The sequence below is a fragment of the Camelus dromedarius genome, chromosome 29 (genome assembly GCF_036321535.1).
Source record: "Camelus dromedarius isolate mCamDro1 chromosome 29, mCamDro1.pat, whole genome shotgun sequence".
Classification (NCBI taxonomy): domain Eukaryota; kingdom Metazoa; phylum Chordata; class Mammalia; order Artiodactyla; family Camelidae; genus Camelus; species Camelus dromedarius.
This window is the reverse complement of record NC_087464.1, coordinates 12546536-12567678: the sequence shown is the minus strand read 5'-3', so window position 1 is coordinate 12567678 and position 21143 is coordinate 12546536. Positions and strand designations below refer to the sequence as shown.

General features: G+C 42.9%; 1 long non-coding RNA gene and 1 other non-coding gene across 2 annotated transcripts; one reads left to right on the top strand and one right to left on the bottom strand.

Annotated features, from left to right (window-relative positions):
* Positions 1–497: 497 nt before the first annotated feature.
* LOC135319557 (uncharacterized) lies at positions 498–20735 on the top strand. Its single transcript, XR_010378259.1, has 2 exons — positions 498–970; positions 16516–20735. It is a non-coding gene; the product is annotated as an uncharacterized LOC135319557 (long non-coding RNA).
* On the bottom strand, positions 19773–19834 carry LOC116149433 (U7 small nuclear RNA). Its single transcript, XR_004133045.1, has one exon. It is a non-coding gene; the product is annotated as a U7 small nuclear RNA (small nuclear RNA).
* Positions 20736–21143: the final 408 nt, after the last annotated feature.

Below are 21143 nucleotides of genomic sequence, written 5' to 3'. Positions count from 1 at the left end.
CATTCTCTCAGGCCCCACCCTAAGCAGGAACTGAGGAATAGGGACAGGGGATCTGGGAGATGCAGTTCCAAGTTAGCTAAGCTGACGCTGTGTGAAGCCACCACCATAGGCACACTACCATAGCCGGCCCAAAGTGAGACCCAAGGCCCATTTTGAAATTTGAATTTCCATCTCAGTTGCAGCCCATGCAAATGAGAAGGAGATAATTCGGAGAAAAGCCAGAGAATGCAATCAGCAGGCAGCCCTGGCAGACTGCATTATTAGCTCCAATTTCTCACAGCGCCCTGCAGCCACACCCTGCAGCCACACCCTTGATGGCCTCACAGTGGGCAGGCTGTGCTCTCCTGAGCCTTGACTTTGGGTGCGGCTGTGAAACTTACTTTGGCCTATAACGCATGGGTGGAAGTGATAATGAGGTAGACTTGAGCCTAGATCTTAAGAGGTCACCCGTGTTGCCACTTGCCCTCTTGCTCTCTTCTGTCTCTGCGAGAAGATCCTAGGGGAAGTATCAGGAACACATGGAGCAGGGCCACCCAGCCCCACTGCAGGTGATGGATGACATGAGTGATGACAATTCATGCTTGTTTAAAGCTCTGTGTTTTGGAGTTGTTTGTTACACAACAGTAGTTAATCAATACAACTCAAAGCAGAATGAAGAGGAGCCAGTTGGAGTCCTCTCTCTGAGCAGCTAAAGCTTAGCGTTTGCATGAATATCAATGCCAGCCACACAGTTCTGCACTTCGCGGCAGACCTTGTGTTTTTGTGCAGCCTCTGCAACAGTTTTTGTGCAGCGAGCCACAGGGAGCAGGGAGTGTGTGCTGTGCGGCTCTCAGGAAGGAAAGAAGACATCTCTGATGTGGACCAGCTCTGGCCAGCCACAGCACACGAGGGATGAACTCTGATCAGTAACCAGAGCCTGCAAATTAGGCGAAGCTGAAGCGAAGGTGTGCACAGAGAAGGTCAGGACTTGGTAAGACTCGTAGTTTTTCTAAAGTGGTTTTGTTTTCTGGGGTGATTTAGCAGATGGACAGCTGAGGACTGCACGGCTGCTGATGAAACAGCTTCTTCTGATGGCTCCCCATCACCTGCAGGATAAATACCAGGTTCTGCAACAGGACCAGTGAGGTGCTTCCATGACCTGGCTTCCCTGTACATTTGGACACCTCTCTCCAGCCCTTGCTTTCGCACACCTGTGAATTCTCTTTGCCTAGAATGTTCTATTTAGCAGGCGCCTACTCATTCTTCTGAGGCTATCACAAATGCTCTATTTTCTCTGCCGATTTCCCACCCTTTGACCACTTGCAGCCTCCTAACCCACCCCTAGGCGGAATGATCACTCCTCAAGTACTGTCTTTGCTGTGTCGCGGCTTCCTCCACTGAGTGATGGCCTCCAGTGGGCAGGGACTGGGTCTCCTTCACCACTATGTCCTTCTTCAGCGTTTAACCCAGAACCCGGCACAGGAAAGGTGAGCAGTAGATTGCAGCTGCTGAGATTCAGTTGCTAAGACACACTCTGAGAGGACAAAAGTTTTCTCTCTGCTGAAGCTTGTTTGCCATCCAAAAAGGTGACCTCCAAGGGGCTTGTTAATTATCAGTGGATGCCACAGCAAAGATGTGAGTTTTTTTCAATTCTTTTCAGAAAGGAGGTCAGCTAGGAATAAGAGAAGAGCCTGAAACTTAAAATATACCTAAAAATCTCAAACACATAAAATGGCTAAATTCCCAACTAATGTAAAATAGCTTAACAGAAACCCATTTTAAATGGGCCACTTAAATAAATGCTGACAGGACATGTGCTTATCAAAGGTTTTCACTTGGTTTCAGATCCTTCTCTCTCAAACATCTATTTTTTCCCTTCTTCCAGAATCCTGTCTCATTTTTCAAACTTTCAACCTGTGAAAAAGCTGAAGCAATGGTTTCTTCTTCCTAAACTGACAATAGGGGAGTCAAAGCAGTACTTGAGCCAAGTAGCAGAGAGGCCGCCTCTTATTTTAGTTTCAGATTTAGCAGGAATGAAATGCTGTCATCGACCTTCATGCTCTTTGCCCACAGCCAGCCCTAATCATCTCCCATGTCTAGGGTTAGCCTTATACTGTATCCAGGGGTACCGGTTCTGAGCACTCTGCAAATAGCATTTCCATTTGGCCATTGTGTCCTGTTAGGTGCTGTCAATAGGGGGCGCTAAGGAGCAGGTGTGGGACTGCAGGAGGGAGAAGGAACTTGCTTCTTCACCTCGGTAGCAGCAGCTCCCTACTGTGGCAGCAGATGAATCCACTTTTCAAGTGCAGAAAACAGCTTATTGCATATTGCACACCCAACCCCACAGACCCCAGATGCAGCCAAGCAACATCCCCCATAAAGGATCTGAGCTTTAATCCCACAGGAATCCTCCTCTGAGTTTTTAAGTTTTGAAAAGTTCCAATCTTTTAATTTTGTTCCTCCAGCCCTGGAGGTGCTTCCTACTTCTGCAGTCGTGACACCTTGATGTCTTAGAATTGTCTTTTTTTTTTTTTTTTCTCTCTCTCATGTAACTAGGTAACAACTTTCTATCTTGCTAATAATTCTTGATATTAAATTCTGTTTAAATAATTGATGTGATTTCTGTCTTGTGAGTGGACCCTGGCTGCTACTGGCTGGTGTCTGAAAATGCTTCAGCTGTGTTCCCTCCTCTGCATCCACAGTGAGGCTGTGGTACCCATGTGCCTGTTAAGATTTCCTGATTGGCAGGCTCCATGCATACCCCTAGATTCCCCTATTGGGTTCTGCGTCACCCTTCCTGAGATGTTTTCATGCTCTTCACAGGCTCCAGTCAGCCCTCCAGCCCCCATTCTGATCGTGGGGAGTCCCATGATTCCAACATCCACCCTTGTACCATAGTTCACAGCCCTCTGCTCTGGTCTTCCTCAAGACTTTTCAAACCTTTAAGCCTGTGTTAAGTTCCCTGATTGTTAACAACTGGCTCAACGGGGCTGGGGGGAGTCCTATTTTATAGCTTTTGTTGATTTCCGTGGTGTGTAAATCCTCCCACCACGGCCCGTTACACTGAACATGTCATTGCGGGGAGAGGCACCATAACCCTGCATTACACGGCAGTTCATCATAAAGGTAAAATAGATGTAAATAATCTCAAGAGCATAAATGTTAGAAACATAGGAAAATAATTTTAAAAAAGATGAGTTTTGAGTATTTATTTTCCTTTGTTTTTAATACAATGTATTTAATTGTCATTTTACTTACTTTCATTTCTAATGTCTCTGTTTGACAACCAGATCACAGAATTTCTGAAAATTTACCAGTTAGCTCCCCCCAGCCAATAAGAGCTAGTCCTGGGATAGCACAGTTCAGAGCTGCACCCACAAAGGGTCCCCACTACCCTGTGCATCCAGGACAACCACCTCTTTGGGGTTCAGTATATCCAGGCTCTCATGCTCCTTCATCCCATCGCCCCAGCCACGTATCTCAAATATAAGCCAATGATTTGGGGGAACAGCCTGCAAGGCATACAAACACAGTCACCTCAGAATTCCAGGAACCCCAGCCTCCTACCATTAGGAAAGGATCCCTCTATCTTTACCCAAAATTTCTTCTGTGCAAAGTCTTCAGCTAACTTGAGAAAGAAACCACAGAAGAGGACAAATCAGAAGAAAAGCAGGGGCAGGGGACAATTTGGGGCAGTGGGATTTTCTACTTTTGGCACTGGATCCTAGGCCTTGGTCAACGGTAAATAAGACCTCCCAGGACTCTTACCCCAGTGCGAAAAATCCCCCACAGGTCTCGTGAAGGCCCACTAGTCTTTCCAGCAAACGTGGTCTCCCAAAATCCCCCAAGGTCTTTACTGTCTTAGGGATTCAAACTCAGGAAATGGAGGTCAGGTTCAAATTCATTTTCCTAGCCAGTATCCGCTAATATCCCTATTTCTCTCACTTCCTGTTCATTTTCCTATCTCCTCCACTTCTCAATAGCGCAGAAAGATCTCCATTTCCCTAAGGCTGGGAATTTGAGGAGTAAATCCAAGCAAACTTTTCCTTTTGGCATTCTGCCTGCCTTCGCTGAGTCAATTGACAGTGAGGATCTAGCTGTTGTAAAGCAAAAGTGGAGAACACAAAGAGAAAAGCCAGTTAATATTTCTTTGATGACTTCGTCAATCTCAGCTATAATAAATCATGATTGTAATGTGAAACCTTGCTTCAATTCTTGTACTTATATAATGAAAACCCTTGCATTGTCTATGTGTGCAGTGTCTCTCCTGAAATGTGTGCAGTGTCTCTCCTGAAATGTTTCTGTGTACTGGCTGTATCTCCAGGACCTGTAGGACCAAAAATACTTGGCTCCATCAAAATCAAAGGGGTAAAACTTTAACCAGACTTAATACTTGAATAATAAGATAAGTTATAATTTTGAATTAATCCCAGAAACAAATTAGTTGCTGATTTTGCAAGTCAGGATCAGCTAATGTTTTTAAACGCTGCACGCTAGGCACTAGAATAAGTGCCAGCTATCCAAAGAGGTAAGCACTCTGTTACACCCATTTTACAGATGCGTATATGGAGGCACTGAATTTAACCTTCCTGAGGTCACACAGTAATAGCAGAGACAAGAATTGAACCCATTCAGCCTGTGTGTACAGCCTCTTCACTTAACCCTTGTGCTACGCTGACTTCTTTAGTCAAAGCCACTGAACCCTTGCTGCCAAGAATCTTCTGGAGTCTGAAGCTGCAATGAAGAGTCTTGAGAATTGCCCCACCCTCCTTTCCTGCCCCATCTTCACACGTTCTTACTCCTGATTTCTGTCTCGATTTATTTGTTTTGAGGATTTAATCGTTGATTCGGAAAACAAGGGAGATGTCATCTACTGGACACCCCTCCCGAACTCTTCTGACTTGTGATCTCACAAATGAAAGAATCTAAGCTGGATGCTTGATTTTCCCCCTAAAGGATACCAAGGGCTAATGTCCATGGGGTGCCTACCATGAGCTGAGAAGTGTTAAATTCTCAACATGTTGTGGTCAATCCCATCATTTATCACATTAGCCCCTTTTTACTCTTAGAACTACGCCCGGATGTAGGTTTCATCATCAGCATGTTTACCAAAGAGGAGACTGAGGCTCAGTAAAGGTTAAGTACCCTGAAGACATCCCACAGCTAGGCAGCGGCTGAGCGGAGATGCAAACTCCAGCACTGCCCTTCTCTGACACGCTGCTTCTTAACTGCACTGCGATGATGGAGAGAAAGTCCCCAGGCACGCATTACTCGAATCACACTTAACTACTGCAGAGCCTTATTATGCATTTTCATCTTCTTAATGCTTTCTAATTAAAAAGGAAGGGAATGGCGATTTTTTTTGCTGTGTATCTTCCGTTTTCTCTGAGTGGAAAGCAGAGGGCCCCCAACCAGAGCCTTTGCGTAACAGAGCTCATTGTATTGTAATCAGCTGTTTAAGTGCAGAGTTCTCCCAGGTCCCTTTTAACTGGAGAGAGTTAATTAACAACACAGCCACTAATCACTTAGCTGTGCTTAGTCTTGATTACAAAGAATATGTGAATGTACTTAGTCACCTAAAAGTTTAGCAGTGTGCCCGTACTGTAGCAGGCTTTAATTAATGGTAACACCAATATTATTATTCTTACTTAACATCTGTTGATACTTACTAAGGGCCAGGTACTCTGCTAAGTGATTTCTGTTTAATCCTCACAAGGACTTTACTCTGAAGCAGACATTATTACTTTTCCTCTCCACCTTGCCCGTGAAGGTTAGGGTGAAAATGGAGCTGAGACTTGAACCCAGGTGTGTGCAACCCCAGCGCCCCTTCCTCTGAGCCTTGATGCCCCCGCATCTTAGGAATGGCGGTAATACATCATTTCTTTTAATATTATACCAAGACACGCCTTTACTCATATAACAGAGCTCAGACTCATCACATTTCAGAAACTGAAGAAACACCCTTACGACAATAAACCAAAGCTCCAGACCATTTGACTGTAAGTAAGGAAACCTCCCCAAGACCTGTGAGTTTGTGTCAATGGCAGCTGAGCCCAAGGCAAGTCGTAATCAATCCTCCCAGCTGGTGCCCCTGTGACTGCGACCTGGATAAGGCGGGATGTTGGTGGCCTCCGCGTGGCCAAGAGCAAATCCAGCTGAGTGGTACAAGCTATCAACTCTTCTACTAAGACTGAGCCTTCACTGCCCAGGTCCTTTGGGACCACGATCAGGTGGGGTGGTTGGTGGGAATCGAACCAAGGACTTGGGTTTAGAAGACTGACATCTGTGAGCGTCACCGGCCTCCCCTCATCCCCTCTCCTTTTTGTATAGACGACTTCACAAGCTCTCTCCTCTGCCTCGAATATTTGCTTATGCCCATAAAATGCCCCTCCCCAACTCCCGAGACCCTTTAAATGTCAGCTTTAAAACTTTTTTTTTTTTTTAAACGGAATCCCTCCTAATCCCCAGAAGAGGCTGTATCTCAGCTCCCCGGGCCAGGGAGCCCTCTTGTGCGCATCCCCACCATGAAGGTTTATTTGTGTCACTGTAGGTTTAATATCTGTGGCCAGCATCTAACTGTAAATTCTGTCTTATTCTTGGTTCTATCTCTAGCCTAGTCCAGAGCCTGCCATATAATTGACACACAAATAGTGATTGTACCAGTGTCCTGGGGCTGCCCTAACAAAGGGCCAAAAACCGGGTGGCTTAAAACAACAGACATTTATTGTTATGCAGTTTGGAGGGCTAGTAGCTGAAGTCAAGGTGTCAGCAGAGCCAGGCTCCCTCTGACAGCTGGAGGAAAGAATTGCTCCCCACCTCTTCTAGCTTCTGGTGTTTGCCAGCAATCCCTGGCTTGCAGACCTCCCTCCCGGCACGTGGCTGCCTTCTCCCTGCGTGTCTTCACATCTTCCTCCCTCTGTGCATGGCTCTCTGTGATCAAATATCCTCTTTTTATAAGGGTGCCCCTCGTGTTGGATTAGGGCCTTTCCTAACGACCTCATTTTAACTTGCTTACGTCTGTAAAGAACCTATTTCTTTATAAGGTCACATACAGAGGTCCAGTGGGTTAGAACTTCAACATCCTTTTTTTTTTTTTTTTAAAGGCTAAACAACATAATCCATAATAGTGATTAAGAGAATGAATAAACTAGCTTGGGCATCTCTCTTAAACTTCCTGTGCTACAGTTTTTCTCATCTGTAGCATGATAATAATAACACTTGTTTTGATCCTACATATATTTTTTGAGATGAAAGAAGTTAACGGCAATAGAATGGAGCCGCCTTCTTCCCACTAGTAAATTTGATTTTTCTGGCCAACATGTTTGGGGGATATCGTAAGTGTAATTAGACCAAATTTTAGGCGAAATCAGAGTAAGATTTATGATCAGGAGGGTAGACGTTGTATATTATGCAGAGTGGGAATTTCTCACCCCCAAGCCTGGGTATGTGATGTGAAGAGGGAAGTGTACGAGTAGGGTAATGGAAGTCACCCTTGGGGCCATAGGGGTAAGTAGGGGGACTTTGAGATTAGACAAACCTGAACTTGAATCTTCCTCTGTGCCTTATTTTAGCTATGGGATTTAGTCTCTCTGAGTCTCAGTTTCCTAATCTCTAAAATGGGTTAGTAACCCTTTATTAATCTTATCTAAGGTAATTAGGGAGATTTAATGAAGTTATCTTTATATGCACTTAGCACAGCATCTAGGGTATAATAACTAATCATTAAATGGTAGACTATATAAGATACACATATGAGATACACACACACACACACACACACACACATATACACATATGCTAACAATCCAGGCCATGCAATTGCCACAGTGATGTGGCAAATTGGGACTAATGAAGTATGACCTATGGTGGCGTTTATTCAGAACAGTCAGCCCTGTGGTCCTCAGCAGTCTCTCCAGCTCAGCCAGGCGAGAACTGTGGACTACCATCCTCTGTTCCTGTGTTCCTTCCCTTTGCTGTTGGTCAGCAGACCCCCAAGAAAGGACGCAGAACCCGTGAAGGTATGAAACTGTGTCAGTGGTCAGTATCCTGACCTCCTGGGACAGATGTGAATGAATTTTCACGTTTGATGCATGAGAGCTTCTTTCCATAAGAACAGAGACAAAAAGATGAAAGCAACTCTTCTAAATGCTTCTGGCCAAATCTCAGCTTGCACTTTGCCATCAAGGAAAAATAAACCAAAGGCGTTGTCTTAGATGCTAGGAATTTTAAGGCATACTTCAGTGAAGAAAGGCACTATGGGCCAGAGTTACAGCTGCATTGAGAACAGGACAATGGCCAGAGTGGATGAGTGTGTTAGTGCTGAAAGCCGAAAATTCTGCACGGGCCATTTGTCAGGCTCTTTGAGGTCCTGGGTTCCATTTTGAAAACTACGTTGGTATGGTGTTTTGGAGTCCACGAGACCTTGATTCAAATCTTGGCTATGCCACATCCTAGTCATGTGACTATGGGGAAGTTACTTCACCTCTGAGTCTCAGTTGCTTCAACTGAGAAGTGGAGATGACTCCCATCTCCTAAGGTGGTCAAAAGGATTCAATGAGATGGATGTGCAAAACGCCTAGCACAGTGGCTGGAACAGAGTCAATGCACAATAACAGATAATCAGCGGCACTGCCTGTCAGAGGAAGAACTGAGTAGGGGAAACATGCTAGACCTCAGTTCAAATGCCAGGACTCAAATCCTCAATCACTCGCTGCGGGATCTTGGGCAAGTTAACTTCTTTGCACCTATAAAATGAGAGTCGTTATGTATTGCCACAACCCATGATCCACAATTTCCAAATCCAGAAACTTCAGAGAACCAAAAACTTTTCTCCCGGTGGGGGAGGGGATAGCTCAGTGGTAGAGCGCACGCTTAGCATGCACAGGTCCTGGGTTCAATCCCCAGTACCTCCAATAAAATAAATAAATAGACCTAATTACTCCTTAAAAGTTTTCTCCTAACTCTATTGATGATAAAACCTGTGTTCCACTGTCAGGGCGCTATTTCCAATCAGTCTCTATCCTGCTCGGTAGAAATCTTCCCATTGACAATGCAGTGCAGCCCTACACCTCGCTGGGGTTATTTCATTATATCTAGTATAGGAGTTGAACAGCTTTCCAGAAAATTGAAAACTTCTGAATTCTGAACACCATCTGGCCTCAAGGAGTCTTAGACCAGGTGGTGTAGATCTGCATGTAGAACCCACTTCATAGGGTGGTGGGCTGATGGGACCATCCACGCACATAGTGCAGATGCATATGGAGTGGGCTTGGTGAGTGAGAGTAGGGCACAGGGCACAGAGTTGGCACCAAAGTACAAGGGTCTGAACCCCATTCCACTTCCTTCCTGCATGACCTTGGATGAGCTGCATAACCTTTTTCAGGTTCCCCATTGTGAAATGAGGAAGGTGGCCATGACACTAACTAAATCAGTGAATAAATGCAAAGGACTTGAGAAATTGCTTGGGACATAATAAATACCAATAAATGTTAGCTATTATTATAATTATTCCACTTTTACATGTATATTAAAATTACTCTTTTATAAAGGACATGACGTTACAGCAAAATTCAGAAAACAAGGCAGCTCAACTTGTGTTGGTATTCCAAGAATTTTACAGAGAATAGAAAGGTTACCCAGTGTATTCATCTAAGCTAACCTTTTGTGCCTTCTTTAATCGGATTAACTTTTCATTAAAATGGTTTTATTTTATTTTCACATAATGCTCTTGATAGATCCCCACCCCCCCAAAAAAATTCTAAGACTAAAACAAGAACAAAAGTGTTATTTCTTGCTTCTACCAACACAAGCTATTTTAGAGGGACAGGTGAAGAAAGGAAGATTGGAGGAACACCCAATAAGGATGCTGTCCCAGGTGTTGCTGGACTCGGCACTTGTCTCCGTTCCCTTCTGATCCCTGGGGGGTGGCCATGGAGGTGTGCCACTCAGATTTCCAAGAGAACTTGCTTCAGGGAGTGTGGCTGGTGGACAGCGCCACAATCCCTCCATTTGCATGTGGCTCCATTTTGGCCAAGACCACATGTGCTAAGGCCACACTTCCCCAACACAGTTGATTGGCCAGGCCATTTCTGCCACCAACATGGCCAACGTGGGATTCCTTTAATAGGCAACTATTTCAGAGGACGTCCCATTGGCCTGGCCAAGACACTTTTAGACCTGCAGTCTGAGGCTTGTCCAACCAGATCCTTCCCCTCTGTCTCTCTCTCCTTGTACAGGTATGTGATCTCTACTGGACTCTTAAAGATTCTCCTCACCTAGTTGTGCTTTCTCCCCATTTATTACTCAGAGACAGTTCCCTCAATGAATATCTTGCTCATCTAAACGCATCTAATTCCATCTTAATATTTGCTCCTTGAAGGACCCAAATTGACACACCCTGAGTTTATTCTCCAGACTCCCTTACCTTGAGGGTTCTGGGTGTTATGAAAGTTCTGCCTCGGAGAGGTTCTTGCAGGATATTTGGAAAGGAGAAGGGAGGGAGACGTTAATCTCTCTGTGGTGGGGGCAGCTGACAATTGGACTCCAGTAGATGTGGGTTTTTGTAGTAGCCAGACCCTGCATTCCACTGTCCAGTCACCAGCCTCATGCACTTGGGATGCTGTGACGCTGGCAGTAGCAGGGAGTCCCAGATCACAATCGCTATGGCAGGATTTCAAAGCTGAGCAACATCCCCTTAGCTCCTACCCTTCTAGCCTTTCCAATAATTTCACAAGCACTCATTTCTCTGGATTGAATTTCTTGCTCCTTAAAATACCTGGGGTGATTTTTGTTTCTGGCATTGAATGCTGACTGATACAGCAGCAAATGGGTTTGCACGTTGCACAGCTGAATTATTTTATGCTCAGGGAAATTATTTAATAAAATTGTTGCCTTCTATAACTTGGAAGTGAGACCACAAACCTACCAAGCCACTAACTCAACAGGAAGGGATTCTGAGGAACTAGATAATTAGTTTGTGTGGGCCTCTCCTGACAAGGTATTTCAAGAAAAATTGAGCTCCAGCAAGAATCTGCCGGAATGCAAGCAAAAATGGAAAGGAATAGAGAGTCCAGGGATTCAAGTCTTCACTGTGTTGGAAAAGGCGACTGCTTCTACCCCTGGTTTCTTTGAACCAGCATAGTTCTTGTTTACATGCTCAAAGGTTTGAAAAATAAATTATGTGGCCATCCTATTTATGTTAAGATGATGTGCTTAGTCAAATAGCTAAGAAAGGACAATTGTTCAAAACCTTTTTCAAAGACCTATTGAGACCTTTTATTTAAACAGTAAGTCAAACAAAAGTATCCGTTGCTGGCCAAGGATCAAATTAAAAATATTGCCTTTCAACCCAGCCTGTTGTTTCAAAAGGCTCCAGTATGTGTAGCTATCAAATTGAGGAAGAGGAGTGAGTATAACAAAAAGGCAGGTTCAAGATAAGGTCAAGGAGAGAACTTGGATGTGGCTTCTGGCGTATGGAACTCACTAGAAGGAAACGGAGTTGTACTGCCAATGAAATTATCTAACTAGTTTGCAATCCTTGAACTTCCAGGTCTTTAAACAACTCCTAGATCCTCCAAATTCTCACAAGTAGGAATGGGCTGTAAAACCAGGAAGACCAGGGGGGGTCTTACTCTGCAAAAACTGCTCTGGATGTAACTCCAGAGAATAAGGGAGCATCAGGAAGACTCTCTCAAGGACAGAGCCAGGGAATGCCCAGAAAAGCAGGTGGGAGAGCGTCCCCAACAGAACAGAGCCTGCCCCTAACCAAGTTGCTAATTCCCCTGCCACTTAATGCTCACAAAACCATTGGAGACAGGTGTTAAGACTCCCCATTTTACAGATGGAGAAACTGAAGCCCAGACAGTTTGAATGATTTCTTTAGGGCCACACAGTTGACTGTTGAAATTTCAACCATGAGTCTAGAACCCATGTTCTTTCCACCGAGGTACCTGCCTCTCTCTTCAGGGAGCTTCCATTTTATGACTCACTTAATAAAGTGCCTGCTGGGTAGATGCTTGTCTAATTTGCCGTAAACACTTATGGAACTCATTGCTCAGTCTGCAAGGAGATGATGGGAGAAAGTGTGCTGACGAGAAGCCTCATTACTTGATTTATTTGCTTTATTTCTGACCAGCATAAGGTTCTCACCATCAGCATGACTGCCCTCCTTATTTCATACCAGATATGTTCTCAATGACTTCAGGCTGTTTCCCAAAAAAGCCAGACTGAAAGGACAAAGATATACAACCATGAAAGTTATTCAAAAGAAATGCTCTGGGCTCTGGCCACATTTAACCTTTCTGTCTCTGAGGGCTCCTGGGCAATTGAGAGGACCAGGGGACCACTTTCCACTGAGTCTGAAGACTATTTTTAGCTATCTGCAAAAGGGACATTTCAACCTGCATTAATTCTAGGGGACATCTTTTAATGACCAAGAATATCAGTGACAAAGCCAACACAATTATCACCAAATAGTAGATTAATAATTGAACTAACTTGTGGCACCCCTGCAATTCCCCTTCCAAAAATTAAAATAAGATTGATGTCATGAGAGATTTTATTGATGTATCTCCCTGACATTGTACGAGAGAGTGAGAACTGTAGCTGACTACTGGAAAGGGGAAACAAGCCTTCTCCGGGTCCCAGACCCAGTCTTGTCCCACTTTAAATGATGTTCACTTGCCAGTCTTCATCACGTTTGCCAATGATCTTTTTTTTTTTTTAAACTAAGAAAGGACATTTTGAAGGCAGCTGAATTTTCAAAACAGGAAAAGGGAATATTGTCTCAGAGCAAGAAGGTCCTAAATTATGTCCTGAGATAGCCTGACCACAATGTGCCCTGAGTTCTCACGAAGAAGCCATTATATGACAGTAAATAATGAGGAGAACACAGTGTTTTCTTCCAGGGAATTCACAATGCTCCACTCACTCTTCACTTACAGAGAAGTGAAGTCACCAAAATAAGTATGTAAAGGCACACTGAGGCCAATTTCAGAGGGACAGAGACCAAGACATGAAGTGATTATGCCCCAGATGACACTTGTCATCAAGAAGAACATGCTTGTGGGTACAGAGTCTAAATATTCTGGGTCAAGTACCCACTCTAAACAGCAGCCCATTCTATCCCTAAAATCCAATAACGATCTGAGTGGCAAATCTAACGAAGATCTTACACAAACCTGAGTGGATATTGAGCATGCCGATATGCATACAAAACAAACCAGGTCACAAAAAGATAAGAAATTAATCTGTCACCCTCTTTTGGGGGGCAGTCCATAAACATCAAATAAAATTTGTACTCCCCCTACCCTCTACTAATAATTTGCTATAAATAGATTTCCTATTGAATCTGTGTGTTTAAAAAAGTACTGCCATCAGTAGGCATGGATACACCTTGATTTGCACCTTTGCTTTTCAAATCCTTAGCATAAACTGAAACTGAGAAGATACTTTTTGTCCATATGAAATAGTTAATTTTTTCCTGGCATCTTAAAAGAGGCTCCCAAGCATAGTCAAAAATTTGGGAAAAAAGAGATAAATCTATCAAAGTTTTTTTTATTTTGTTTTGTTTTGAGAATGGGAATATATTAAAGATATGAATTGCCAGAGGCTTGGAAGAGTTTGCTTTGTCATTTCTCTGTGTCTCGTCTTTGTTTCACAAGGCACTCTGTTCCTTGGTGTACAAGGCAGTCTCAAGAATTCCAAGCATCCAGAAAGAAAAAGAAAAATACCATATGATATCATTTATATGTGGAATCTTAAAAGAAGACAAATGAACTTATTTACAAAACAGAAACAGACTCACAGACGTAGAAAACAAACTTATGGTTACCGGGGTGAGGACGGGGGTGGGAAGGGATAAATTGGGAGTTTGGGATTTGCAGTACTAACTACTATATATAAAATAGATAAACAACAAGTTCATACTGTATAGCACAGGGAACCATAGTCAATATCTTGTAGTAACTTACGGTGAAAAAGAATATGAAAACAAATCTATTATGCTATATATCAGAAATTGATACAACATTGTAAACTAACTAAGCTTCTATAAAAACATTTTTTTAAAAAAGAATTTCAAGCAAGTTCGATTGTTTGACACACCTCTAAAATAGTGTTTGCCCATAGTTTTTAGCTACCCCCTGGGATTTTGTAATATTTCTTGTAGAGAGAATAAGAAGGTAGTTCCATTTTTCCTTTAGCATAGTAAGTAAAACTTATTTTTTATTATTGAGAGATTAGGAAATTTCCTTTGCCTTCAGAAATTATTTTTGGTCATGTGATATAAGTTTTTTGAAATTGTTATCAGTTCCTGAAAACCAGTATCTACTTTCTTTCTTTCTCCTATGGGCTGTAGATTTAGAAGAACTTTCCAGACTTGTCTCTGACTCTGTATGTTTCATATCTTCATCTCTCTCCCCTACTGCCTACATACTTGTGGCTCTGGTCCCCATATGAAACCAGCATTCTCAGGACCTTGGGACATGCTCCTTTGTGTGACATTGCTGGGTGAGCCAGCACGTGAGGCATGATGTCTCTTGCTAGAAGCCATCCCAGTGCAGAACGGCTACTGGTAACTACACAGCGGTGCGTGGTGAAAGCAACCACCTCTGTATTTTACACTGAAACACAAATGTCTATGATCCCTCCAATGGCCCTGAATCAGAGGGGATGTGTGATCAAGAATAAAATGGAGTGGCAATAGAGAGTGGTTCTTAATTGCTTGCAATTAAAATATCTTACTTCTGCCAATTGTACAAAAACCTACAGGCACTTGAACACATTGCTAGGCCTGTTCCTAGGGCGTTGTAAGGGACCTATGCAAGTAAGGGTCCCAGAGCTAAAGCTCCCTTGGCTTCTTGGCAAATACACCCCTGCCAGCACATACCATCTTTACCTATATCCAGGTGTATCTTCCCTTGTGTGAAGCTAAGAAGATCTAAATTAGCTAGAACTTTATCCATTGCCTTTCTTAGTTTGCCTTTACTTTCCAAAAATATTCTCCTTTGTTCAGCAAAGAATTTTACGTGGCCATGTGCTAGTCTTACGGAGATGGAGAGGATAGGGTGGGAGGGGGGTGGGGGGAACTTCTCCTCTTTTTAAGCTCCAGGCCCCCAGGGGAGGAGCTTCATCCCATCGGGAGAGCTACACCATGAAATCACCAGTAGGGAATGACTTTGGAAGAGCTGCCCATCCAGGAGGGCCCCAGAGAAGGCTCGAGTGTGTCATCCATACCTCTCTGCAAAGCAGGGTTCCCAGGATGAGGTGGATTTGAGAGATAACATGTATATCTTCAAGGAAGGCCTTTCTTCAATGGATCCCCACACGATTGCCCTGCATCTGCCATTTGGCCCTCCTCGATGAGTTTCTGGTCATTTAGCCAAGACAAGAAACTCAGATTCTGGGGCTACTCAGCAAAGAGGGGAAAAAATGGAGCTATAGTTGCTGATCTGTAAAGATTCTATAATTTCCTTGTTTCCAGTCACTTTCTGGTTAAAACATAAATTGAAGATTACCTCCTCAGAATAGCCCCCAGCCAAATGACCCACTGGCCGGCTCAGTCTTGAACACGATGACTACCGTTGCTAGTCAGCACGGAGGGTTGAGGATACTCGCTCTTGACTGGACCTCAGTCTGCCCCGCAGATGGAGATTAGCTCCTATCCCTGTGACACCAGTGGGGTCAAGTGGCCATGGGAACTGAGGAGTTAAGATAACCCAGGCACAAGGGTCTAACGGAACACTGACTCCCTGTTCCTGCTCTTTGGTGAGGAATTTACCAATGCTGCATTGGACTGAGCCCAGCTTCTTCCCCTGGTTACAAAGGCTCATTCTGCCTAGGGTAATAGGCAGCATGCATGTGCCTTCCTGGAATTCTAGAAAGCAAATGTCAGGCTGATGTGTGTGTGTGTGGTGTGTGTGTGTATGTGTGTGTGGTGTGCTTTTGCATATATGGCAAACATTTGAAAAATGCTTTATGGGCCTCATACTGGGATGTAGCTTGCAGTTCGATATGCTGGCTGATTCCAAAGTTCATAGCTATTCTGCTCCACAGCTGGCTGTCTCATTAAAAGAGATTCCCTAGACTCAGAAAATAAAAGCCTTCTAGAACCACTGAGCTATGCAGACTATGTGATGAGTCCAGAGAAAATATACCATCATAAGAATACCTAATAATTATTGAATGCTTATTGGCGCCCTGAATGATAGAATATTCACGCCAGAAGAGACCTTACAATTAATCATGGCTTCAAGTAATATTTATCGAGTACCTATTACATGTCATTCATTGTTCCATGCATAGAGGGTATAAAAACAAATAAGATAGGCAGATTATTTGCTCTCATGGAGTTTACATCCTAGTAAAGGAGACAAATAATTAACAAGTAAATAAATCAGATAAATTTTGATCATTATAAGTGCTACAATGGAAATAGACTAGGTATATGATGGAGGCACTTTGGGGGTGGGAGAGCTTCTTTAAATAAGGTGCTCAGGAGAAGCCTCCCTGCTGAATGTTCTCCATTTGTCCCCACAGATCCATTGTCCACCCTTCCCCACAAGCTCTGAACCCCCAGAAGCTGATTGAGCAAATCTAATGATGTCCAAAACTGGCTGGGGCAGACGGGGTACATCGTGAAAGTCCTGGTGAACGCCAGCAGAAGACCTATAGCGTCTTGGAGCGAGGTCACCCATATAGCACCATTATTTTGGGGGACAGTCAACGAGTGGCAGAATGGGAGGATAATCAAATCTCACATAATGCTCCCCGGAGGGTATCCATACTGGAGGAGGCTACTGACGATCAGATAGACAAGATTATTTGTCCTGTTAATGTCAGCCAGTCTCCTCTCCCGTCCATGCTATTGTTTGCTCAGAGGGCCCAAGAACAGGCCCTTGACCTCAAATAGGCAGAAAACACAAGGGCTCTAAAGCCTGGACTTCTGGATAGAGCCCTTGCTGAGTCCCTGACCTGGGACCATTCCCCTGGGGGATCTGCCAGTCACTTGGCAGCAAATTAATTACACTGCAGCCCTTACATCATGGGGAGAGTAACATTTCTTTTCCCCGCAGCAATAGATACATATTCCAGATACAGACTTTCCTTCCCTTCCTGCAACATTCTGCCAGCTCGGCCATTCAGGGATTCAGTCTTCTCCCTTGATATCCGTCACGTCGCCTCTGCCAGCAGAGGAAGTGAGGCAACGAGAATTCATCCTCAAGAGACTGAGATATTTGTTCCTTTGCATGGATCAGTCCACATTACAACCCCATGATGTTGGCATCATAATCACCCACTTTTTGTGGCTATGGAAACTGAGACTTAGGGAGTTTAAGAAACTTGTCCTAACTGGTCAGCTAGCTTATGGCATGACTGGGACTAAAATCCAGGCTTTCTGGCCAAAAAAAAAAAAAAAAAAAAAAAAAAAAAAAAAAAAAATCTGTGTGAAACAATAATATCACTGTACTTCTTTGGAGAAATGGCTGATTCCAAGGTTGGAGGAGGGAAAACACAAGATGAACGAGAAACATCTTAGAGTGCCCCAAAGAAAGGAAGTACCCTTACCCCTGCCCCTCCAAAAAAAGAAAAGAGGCGTGAAGGAAGGCAGGAAGGTAGAAGGGACAGAGGAGGAAGGGAGGGAAGAAAGGAGGAGAGAAGAAAGTAGGTGGGAGGAAAGATGACAAGTGGGGCTTATTGTCAAAAGGATACAGAAATCAATCTAAAATCACTCAGTGGTCAAAACTGGAACAATTTGAGAAGCAAAATAAATAACAATAATATCAGATTGTAACCCAAAGAATAAAGCAAGTATCCATGACTCTATACTAATAGAAATAGTTGATTGAATAAATACATTCATGAAGGAAAAGGGATAAAGCTTTCTTACAGAAGAATTCCAAATAATGTATGTAAATTCTCCTTCACGCAAGAGGTAGGACTTCATTTCTCTCCCCTTGAGTTCATGCTGGAGTTAAAAACTAGCTATAGAAAGAGGAGAAGAGTACTTTGACAGTGGGGAAATCTGGCAGATACTCCCCTAGCCAAGATCACCAGTCCTAAGTCACGCTGACATCACGTGTCCCCTGGCATGGTACCATGAGAGGGTACTTCATGGCGGTATTTTTCCCCCAAACTCTTAACCCTACTTTTAATCATGAGAAAATATCAGACAAGGCCAAATGGAGGGCCATGCTACAAAATATCTGACCGTCTCTCTTCAAAACTGCCAAGGTCATGGGAAACAAGGGAAGACTGAGAAACAGATTGGAGGAGAATAAGAAGACATAACAAATAAATGCAATGTGCTGTCCTGGACTGGATCCTGGGACAGAAACAGGATACTAGTTAAAAAAAAAACAACTAGCAAAATAAAACCTGTAGTTTAAAGTATTGTACCAATGTGGATTTCTTAGTTTTGGCAAATATAACACAGATATCGTGTTAACATTAGGAAAAGCTGGGTGAAAGGCAGATGGAAATTCTCTGTCCTAAGTTTGTACCATTTTTTTTTCTTTTTGTAAACCTAAAATTATTGCAAAGGGAAAAGTTTTTGAAAAATTTACAAAAACACAGAAAACAGATCACTGTACTAGCTCACCTCTGAGTCAGAGTCTTTGATAGAACTTCTCTGGGTACTTTCCACTTGCGAACATTTAGTCACGGGCCAAGGAAAATTTGCGTCTCTTTCCAATGAATAGAGAAAATCAAGAAAGGATAAAAGGAGAAACAGACGAGCTGATTAATTCTCCAGTTTATGAAGATTATTCCAAAGAGACTGCACTCTTAACAACAGTGCATGATTTAATAAATGCAGCGACCCTACTTCCAGCTTCCAATTCAGTGGTTGAATTTTTCTCTGAGTATTCATAAAAACCATGCATCCTGCATCTTTTGCTAAAATCTCTAACTTCACCAACAAAATTGTGTACCAGCCTTGATGCAGAACCACTGGGATAAACCACTGGAGACAATCAGAAGCTTCATTATGCATTTGCTTGAAAAACTGGCCCCTTTGATGAATATATTTGATGTATTTCTCCAGACTATCTCCACTGCAACATCATGCTGTTGAATCAATACAGACAGTAAATGGCCTCTACAAACAAAGGAAATGAAGTATAATTACCAAGAAGCAAAATCAAGGGCCTGCCTTCTCCATCGCAGCTGGATTTCCTCTGGTCACCAGTTGCAGTAGGACTCATGTCTCTTCAATGCAGTTGGCATTAATAACAGCACATTTATTGAACACATACCTCCGAGATTCATAAAAATAACCACCGCCATGTGCCAGGACTGTACAATCGTTATTTTATGACCAACCCTACATAACAAGCATTGTTATCTCCGCCATTGGAGATGAAGAGATTGCAAGTATGAAGCATTAAGCTGTATTATTAGCTGGGCATCAAATCTTGATTTCCCTGGCTTCAAACATCAGCATTTCCCCAGACTCAGCGCTGTTTATTCACAGAGAGCCTATCATTGCTAACGAAGACCACACAGCGCAGACTCTCGGCAAAATAAATGAGAAAAAAAAATTACTTAAACAAATAAGTCATTTGACTTTTTAAAAAAGGTCACTGTTTAAATAAATCCTTTTTCCAAAAAAAAAGAAAGATCAGTTAAACAACATTTGATTATCGGTTAACTCAAATCATTATTTTTCCCTTCAAAAAATTATGCGTTAAGTTCCATGTAAACATTGGAAGAAAGTGAGAGTTCTCAACGGTGGAAACACCTGTTCAAGGTATAGCACAGGGGTATCTCTCTCTCTCTCTCTGTTTTTTTTCCATGGGGGCTTTCCATTGTGGACCGGAAAATGTGCTAGACGAATTCTAAAAGAGCCGTAACACTCAGAAATCTCTTTTTAATTTTTTCTCCCCTCAAGTCACAAGAAACTGTTTTTTCTGTTCAAAAACAGGGGGAAAAATGTATGTATGTAATATGAGAACACAGTCCCTTAAGCAGAAGCACAAACAGCAGGTTCAGTGCAAACCAACAGTAGCCTCTCCCAAAAGAAACATTAAACACACAAAGATATAAGAAGAGGCTTGGTAAACAGATGCCAGCAGGGCAGAAAGCATCGTCATGGCCCCGCCAAACACACTCCAGAAATGAGAGCGAATCTCAGACGTGGGAGGGGAACTGGAATAGGGAACCTCAGCTCCATTTAAATGTGTATATAAATATTTTGGACTTACAGATGATACACAATATAAAAAGGCATATGTATGTACGATGCTTTGCATTTTGGACTTGTATATTCTCATCTTTCCATATATACATATATATAATATGATTCTATAAAGAGATGTAAAATATTAAAGTATATTTATATACAAATATAAAATTATATATATAATACACAAATCCAAAAAGGTAAAATAAGGCATATTGTTTTCAATAATTTTTATTTTAAAATGAATCAATAGTCTCACTTTTCTTTTTTGACTGGGAGTTCAGGGGTGGTTAATCAGATGTGGGGGCATCCCCTGATTGGATAAGAAAATCTCTTTAGAACAATGGTGTATAATTGGGGTGGAGGGTGTCCGACTCCTTTGAAAATGTGATGAAAATGACAGAATTTCTTCCATGAAGGAGGGGTGGGTACAGCTCAAGTGGTAGAGTGCATGCTTAGCACGCACCAGGTCCTAGGTTCAATGTCCAGTAGCTCTCCAATAAATAAATAAATGAACAAACCTAATTACCCCTCCTAAAACAATTAAAAAATAAAGACTTTCTTCTGTGAAAATGAATATACACTCTTTCACGTGTGCTTTCTTTCTGGGACATCAGTGGATGCCTAGTGACCATCTCTACAGAGAGTTCAGGAGCCTCGTAAGCCCTGCGCCATGTTCATTTCTAAAACTCAAAGAAAGAGATTGGCAAGCCATCAAGATTTCTAAAAATCAGCTTTAGTTTTGTCTTTGAGTTTTATCTACTTGCACATATGGGATTGTTTTCTGTGTCTTCTAATTTCTAGGTAGTGTTCCAAGAAATGCATGTCCCCAAATACTGGAAATCAGACAGTAACAGAGCAGAGCAGGAGACAAAACACTATTCAGCTCTGATGCATTGGGAAGAGGGCCCCAAAGCCTCGAATCTGATAAACACCAGCCCAACCTGGAAGGCCAAAGAATCTTGTCCACCAAAGCATGGCCAGG